Raw genomic sequence first — 5,526 nt, 5'->3', positions numbered from 1 at the left:
GGGGGAGGGGAAGGAGGGGGGAGGGGCTGTAGAAAGACAGGGTGACCCTTAAAGCTGAGGGTGCGTAGTGAACCCCCACCGGTGTTTCAGGCAGGAATTTGAACTCGCATTGTACACCTTAAAGTAGCAGAATTTTAAAAGTAGACAGGTGAAGGCATCCCAGAATGGAATGTAGCGGGGAGGTCCTTTAGTCAGGGGTCCCTACGTCTCTGCGCCTCTGCAGTGTATGCAAATGAAGCGGCCGTGGAAGCTCCTTATTTAACTGCACCATCCTTCTGCCCTTTTAAGTTAGCAAGCCCAAAGTATACTTTTTAAACTTTTAGAAGAGAGAGAGAGAGAAAAAAAAAAACAACTAATCTGTTTTCTCCTAATATGGCAATTACTGCTTTTGTCAAAATATGAATGTTAAGTGCACATTTCTGAAATAACATCAGTGGACAGCATGCCGAAATCACATTGTTACTGTTGTTTTCCTTTTTCTCCAGTTTTGTGAGATTAATTTTTCTTGTTGAGGCACCCAGGGCTAATGGGAAAAGCACTGGATTTGGTCATGCAAACTTGAGTTTGAATGTCCTCTGCCACTTTCCACTTGTGTGGTCTTGGGCTAGTTACTTAACTCTCCTTACCCTCAAATTCTGGAACAGTGGGCTGGAAGAGGGGCCGTGACAATACCATTGTTGGGCTGCCCTGAGGGTCAGATGAAACTATGTATCAAGAGCTTAGTGCCTTAATGCATTCAATAAACATCATTTTGATGTCCTTCTAGCCTTCAGTTACAAATTCTAAGGTTTAATATATGGGTTTACAAAAGTTTCTACACATTCCTAGAAAAGAAGAATAGAATTAATGTTATCCCAAAACAGTTTAGGTAAAGATAGAGTGCTAGGGAGGGGCGATGCCCAGGTTCTGTTGTGTTCATACTGGACTGTGGATCATGGCTAAGTCACTTCCTTTCTCTGAAGTGTAATGAGGAAACAGTTCTGGATAACATTCTCCAAATATGGTCAATCCTTAAAGAAGAAAATTAAGTATTTACTGACCCCAGTCCTCTTCACCCACATCTCCTTGAAGTTTCACAGTGACCCAGCTCGGCAGGGCCAGTAGAACTGATAACATTTCCTTAAGACAAATCTGAGACTTGGCCATATTAACTGATTCCCCCAAAGATCAGTTGGTCAATGGTGTAAGTTTAGACTTCGGGTTCCCTTGTCTTTCCATATCATGCTGCCTTTCAGGAAATGCACTTTGAATTGAGACATGTGTTATGGACCGAAAGTTTGTGTTCTTGCCAATTCATATGTTGAAGCCCTAAACCCCATTGTGATAGTATTTGGAGGTGGGGCCTTTGGGAGGTGATTAGGTTTAGATGAGGTCATGAAGGTGGGGCCTCCATGATAGGATTTGAGGAAGGGTCCAGAACTTCTGCTCTCTGCCATGTGAGATCACAAACAGAAGGTGGCTGTCTGTAAGCCCGGAAGCGGGCCGTCACCAAGAAATGAATGTGCTTGCATTTTCACCTAGCACTTCCCAGCCTACAGAACTGTGAGAAATAAATGTCTGTTGTTTAAGCCACCCAGTCTGTGGTGTTTTGTTAGAGCAGCCTCAGCTGACTAAGATGACATGCTTTACAAAAAATTATGATCAGTATGTATCCGAGGGTCATAACAGCCATGTTCTTGAGGCCATGTGGTAGCAGCCTTAACCAGAGTGACTGAGGCCTCCCCAGGAGCCCACTCTGCCTGGATGGGATCTCACATGCAGTCATTAGCACATCTATAGCTGGGGACAGGAGGTAGTTTCTACCCTAGGTTTCTATTGGTGCAACTCATACCATTGTTAGAGAAATTATTTAGTGATTATAATTTTTACTAGGAGGCAACTTTTACATAAAATAAATCAAATTTGAAATGGAATCATTTACGTGAGGAAATATTTGGGCATGAACTTAGTTGTGCTGATATCTGAATGTCATATGCCTTTGTGGAAGCTTTGTAAAACATTTTGCACATCTACATGTGGCTCTCGCTGGTACCAGGCCATTTCCTGTTACAGAGAAGCAGTGCCGTGTGGGCGAAAGTACAGCCACCCAAGAGCCAGGAGACCTGCCACCAGGCAGCTCTGCCACCTGCTGAATCACCTGAAGTGGTCATCTTATTCTCTGTCTGGTGACTCTGGTGGTTTCTCCATTGCTGCAGGAGATGATCTGTAAGATCTCATTCAGTCCCCAATGCAACTAGAAAGAGGAGTTCAATTTAGTAACTCCTGCGGCCTTCATTCTGCCAAACAAAAATGAGTTAATCCCTGAAAAATGCTTACAGCAGTGCTTGGCATGTGGTTGCTGCCTTATAAAAATTAGTCACTAGAGTGATCATTATCATTATTCCAAGAGCATTAAAACCATAGCCGTAGTGTAGGGCCGAATTTAAAGACATAGTTTGGCAGATGTAAGCTATTACATATGGAATGGAAAAACAACAAGGTCCTACTGTATAGTACAGAGAACTATATTCAGTATCCTATGATAAACCATAATGGAAAAGAATATTTTTTTAAAAAAGAATGTATATATGTATGTAACTGAATCACTTTGCTGTACAGCAGAAATTAACACAACACTGTAAATCAACTACACTTCAATTATAAAGAGAGAAAGAAAGAGAGGAAGAAAGAAAGGAAGGAAGGAAGAAAGGAAGAAGGGAAGAAAGAAAGAAAGAGAGAGAGAGGAAGAAAGAAAGACATAGTTTGGAGCAAGCCAGATTCCCAATTCAGGACTCTTTGGCCTCTTTCTTGCCCTGAAGGTTCTCAGAATTCCTCATGGAATTGAGAATAGCTCACTCACCTCTGTTGACGATAGAGGGGACACAGTCTTAACTTCATGATGCCACAAACATTTATTGAAATCTGGGGCAGGATTAGAAAGATAATCAAAGGTCCTTGCCCACAATATTGCTAGGAGAAACAGGTCCAGGTGATGGGTGTGGTAAGTGGTTAGACAGCAAATTCAACAGTATTCCTAGAGGAGGGAGGGGTTAGTTTATAACGGAAGTTCATCCAGGTTGTTCATAAGGGAAGAGTTCACATAGAATGATGGTGCTAAACTTGGGAAGGGAACTAGGATCTCACCATACAGGGATGGGCAGGAGGACACACCTGGCAGAGGACACTGTGTGTGGCCACAGTGTGAAGCCTCAGAAATGCCTGGCATGTGGGGTCATGTGTGGTTTGTGTAGCGGGGACTTGGGGTATGTGTGCAGTGCAGTGACAGGTGATGGCACCAAAAAGGTGGGCTGGACCCAGATTCCACTGGGCCCTGAATGCTAGGCCAAGGAGCACAGGCTTCCCACTGGGCAGTAGGGTTCCAGCTGTGTCCAGAAGTGCTTCAGGATTCCTTGAAGCTGCCAGGGGCCCAGAGGAGGTGGGGCTAGAGGACTTTAGGGCAGCCTCTGAGGCCTCTGTCCCTGCTTCACCCGGAGCAGCTCAGAGCAGCTCAGATTTTATCTGTCTTCTATCCTGCGGTTCTTGGTAACACCTTCTTGAAAAATGTTGGGGCTTCCTCTGCTTATAAAAAAGCGTTAAAATCCACTATGTAGACAACAGTGAGTCAATAAAAGTCTTGAAACCAAAAAGTGACCCGACTTAGTTTCTATTTTAGAAAGCTCACCTTGGCAGCAAGGTAGAAGATAAATTGAGGTGAGTATGGGGAGGGAACTTGGAGAAAGGGGGCTAGTTAAGAAATTGGTTCAGTAATGGGGCAAGCAAGAAGGAAGTGAGTGTAAACCCAGACATTGGCAAGGGGAGAGGGAGGGATGGATTCAAGGTACACTGCAGAGGTCAAGGAACCATGACCTGAAGGTGGACTCGATCTGGAGAAAGAGGGTTTCTACCCCAGGGGCCTGGGAAGGTGGTGAGTGATAGTGACAAGAGGTCTCAGTCCGGGTAACCTTGAAAACAGTGATTTTGGAAATCAGGTGAAAGAAGCTGTAATAAAAGTGACTATGGCACAGAGCAGCAAACAGAATGTCTGGAAGAGGCTGATGAAACTGGGAAGAGAAACCTTATCTTTTGAGGGACCTGGTGATGAGGCTCCTGCTTAGAGCACAGCTGCCCAAGCAGGACAGGTGCTCTCACCTGCATTGTTAGCATCTGATCAAGATCCCTGGGAGAATGACTACCTGGGAAGCATTGGTCAGCTCTTCCATCAGGCAGATTAAAGAGATGTTTTGTAAATGTTCAGCTGCCAAGCATTCCCTTGATACTAGGAGCAATCAGCTTCCTTTTTATTTGGCAGAAAAATCCTCAATGTATTTCACTGGAGGCCTCAGAATTTAGACATTCTGCCAAATGACGACATGGGCCTCTTTTCTGCATTTGTTGGAGACTTAGAAAATATGGCAAAATGTGCTCTAACCTCACAATCTGAATTGACTTATGGAATAGATGTGTGTCTTGGGCCCTTACTCAGAATGACTGTTAGTGGTAGTGACTTCAAATTTGATCTCTTGGCACAAAGCAACTAGTTCTTGGATGGTCCAAAGGGGAGAAATAAACGAGGGTTTCTCCATCCAATATAGCAGCTGGCAGCCACACATGGGTATGAGCATTTGAACATGGGTAGTTCCAATTGTCATGTGCTATGAATATAAAATACACACTGATTTTAAAAATTTACTATAAAAAAAAGTTAAATATCTCAACACTTTTTATAATATTGGTCACTTGTTGAGATGGCATTTTAAACACAGTGGACTAAATAAAACATATTATCAAAGTTAATTTCACATGTTATTTGTTTTAATGTGGCTATTAGTCAATTTAAAATTATATATAGGTAAGTATATATCACGGTACATTTCTATTGGACAACACTACTCTAGATAATTGAGGTTCCTCAACATTCATGTTGCAAGTGAAAGCTTTCAAGGTCTAGGTAATTTTTATTTTCTGTAAATTTATTGCTTTGAGTAGAAGGGTTTAAGATGGCGGCATAGGAAGACCCTGAACTCAACTCCTCCCATGGACACAACAAACTTACAGCTACATATGGATGATTTTCCTTTGAAAAGGACCTGAGAACTAGATAAACAGTGCCTTGACAACAAAGGATAAAAAAGATACATTGAGACAGAGAAGCAGAGACACGGTCTCACCCAGGTCCCCACCCCAGAAGCAGTGGCCCACAGCTGGGAGGGATCCCAAAGATATAGAACTTTCCCTCAAGGAGTGAAGGGATTGAGCCCCATGTGAGGCACCCAGACCTTTGGGTCCAGCACTGAAAAGAGGAGCCCCACAAATCAGTGGGGATTAAGTCCAGGAGAACCATAAAACTATAGGGAACAGAGAACCCACTCTTAAAGGGCTTACACGCAGACCCATTTGCAGTGAGATCCAGGGCAAAAGCAGCAGAAAGGGCAAAGATGGCAAAGAGCACCTAGACCATAAGTGAGGGAGACCCACTTACTGATTTTACAGTGGCTGCCAGAGAGGTAGGAACCTGCTGGGACTTTCTTGGAGATGGAAGTGCTTGTG

This window comes from Lipotes vexillifer, unplaced genomic scaffold (assembly GCF_000442215.2).
Source record: "Lipotes vexillifer unplaced genomic scaffold, Lipotes_vexillifer_v1.1 scaffold203, whole genome shotgun sequence".
Classification (NCBI taxonomy): Eukaryota; Metazoa; Chordata; class Mammalia; order Artiodactyla; family Lipotidae; genus Lipotes; species Lipotes vexillifer.
This window is presented reverse-complemented; position numbering follows the sequence as displayed.